The following is a 2,158-nucleotide window of genomic DNA, read 5'->3' as shown; positions in this document are numbered from 1 at the left end:
TAAATCTAAAAACCCATTGCTAAGTCCAAAGTTCAAGATCATCTGTGTTTTCTCCTAGATTTTCTTCTAGAAGTTATAGTTTCACATTTCATTTAGGCCTATGATTCATTTTAAGTTAGTATTCATGAAAGGTATGCTGTCTGTGTCTGTTTTTTTTTTTTATCTTTTGTCTATGAGTGTCCAATTTCTTCAGCATCGTTTTTGGCAAAGACTACCCTTCCTCTAATAACTCATCTTTGTTTCTTTGTGACGCTATTGGCAAGCATTTTGTAATCAAGACACGATGACAATTTGTTTAACTTTTAAACTAATGTTTTACATGCGTACTCTTTCTCTCTTCCATGAACACACACGTACCACACCCTCTCTTCGGAAATTCACAGTACTTAGAGTATACACGTCTGAAAATATCTGATCTTGAAAACAATCCTAGGGGGATGGAAAGCCTTAAAGGAACAAAGTGCTTTGGGAATAAGGAACAGAGTAATCAATTCCAAGTAGGCAAGCTGTAGGAAACGGGTAGGAATACAAGAATTGGTATTTATGTGATATACATATAGGATTTATACATATATGAATAATATATATTCTAAGGATATATCAGCCTCAGAGCAATGGGATATCCTTGCTAGAAAAAACAATTGAGAAGACCAGTGTAGCTGGATAATAAAGTAAGAGTGAAACTTACAAAGTTTCCAAATGACAGCAGTTTTGAAAACCAGTTCGGTTGCTTGGATTTGGCACTGCACAACATGGGGAGCACCTATGAGTTTATGCAGGACACTGACATGATCAGATCGGCACCTTGTAGGTGGGTGTCGAACAATGAGAACACGTGGACTCAGGGAGAGGAGCATCACACACTGGGGACAGTTGGTGGGGGTAGGGGAGAGATAGCGGGGGTGGGATGGAGAGGGAGGGGAGAGTGGGGAGGGATAACATGGGGAGAAATGCCAGATAGAGTATGCACCTAAAGTAGAATAAATAAATAAATGAATAAAAGAATGTGATTTGGCAGAAATACCAGGGGCTACTGGAAAAGGGCCAAGACTGGGGAGCTTCGTTAAGAAGTTGCTACAATTGTTCAGGCAACATTCACCTTAGGGCAGTGGCAGACACAGCCGAGAGGAAAAGTGTTAGAAAATGTATTGCAGGAATGGAACATACGATCAGCTATTTTTAGCAATTTACTGTTTTTCTGCTATAATAATCCGTCTAGACATTAAATCGCCACTGCCACCTGTTGGTGAAAAAACTTCCCGTTCTAATGTTGCCCTGCACAGGAACATACCACAGTTATGTTGGCAAGAATGATGTTGATTTCTCCCACTCTCTCAAATCAGCTTGTCCCCAGAATATTTACTAAGCTCTGTTCAAATTACTGAGGAGAATTAAAAAGTACGCCCCATCTTCAGACTGGAAACGTTCAAGATACAGCTTGGGAGATAACATATGCAAAGCAATTACCTGCTGATCTGTTTAATCGCAATGTGAGGCCCCGGAAGGAGGAATTTGATGGGACTGCTTTTACTTGCCACTGGCTGAAGGAGTGGTGAGGTGTGGACCATCCATAAAGAACACCCACAGGAGGCAAGCTTTAGATGTGCTAAAGGGAAGTCCACAACTCTGACGTATCTCAGAGAGCTTGTGACTTTAGACTCCATGGTGTTTCTAACAAACTGGCCTGGAAGTTTGTTACCCCGACCTTTAAGACAGCTGTATTTTCTGAGCTGTATGAGATGTTACGAAGGGGACAGAAACATCTCCCCTCTTGAAAGTCAGTACTTGTTTGCAGGCAAAGGTCCTTCTGTGGTCTGATGACCACAGGAAGATCCAGATCTCTCCAAAGAAATAAAAATGGCATTCACATCACTAGCAGAGAACTGAAAATTGTGAGCAGTTATCTGAGTGGGCTCAAATGAAGGACAGAAACAACTGTCAGCTGGTCTCTGGGTGTCCTGAAATGTCTGCCATGGTGTTGACTTTAAAGGAACCCCAAAATAAGTCTAATCTATACATGGCAGTCACCAGAAGTGGTAGATTATTATTCTTGTCTTACGGTGAGCAAACGGAGTCTTGAAGAGAGTCCAGTACTCCCATATGACCACAAAGCTATTAAGTGATGGAGCTGGAATTTGAATCCATTGTACACTCAGGG

Source organism: Saimiri boliviensis, chromosome 15, assembly GCF_048565385.1.
Source record: "Saimiri boliviensis isolate mSaiBol1 chromosome 15, mSaiBol1.pri, whole genome shotgun sequence".
Taxonomy (NCBI): Eukaryota; Metazoa; Chordata; class Mammalia; order Primates; family Cebidae; genus Saimiri; species Saimiri boliviensis.
Note: the sequence above shows the minus strand (reverse complement) of the source record.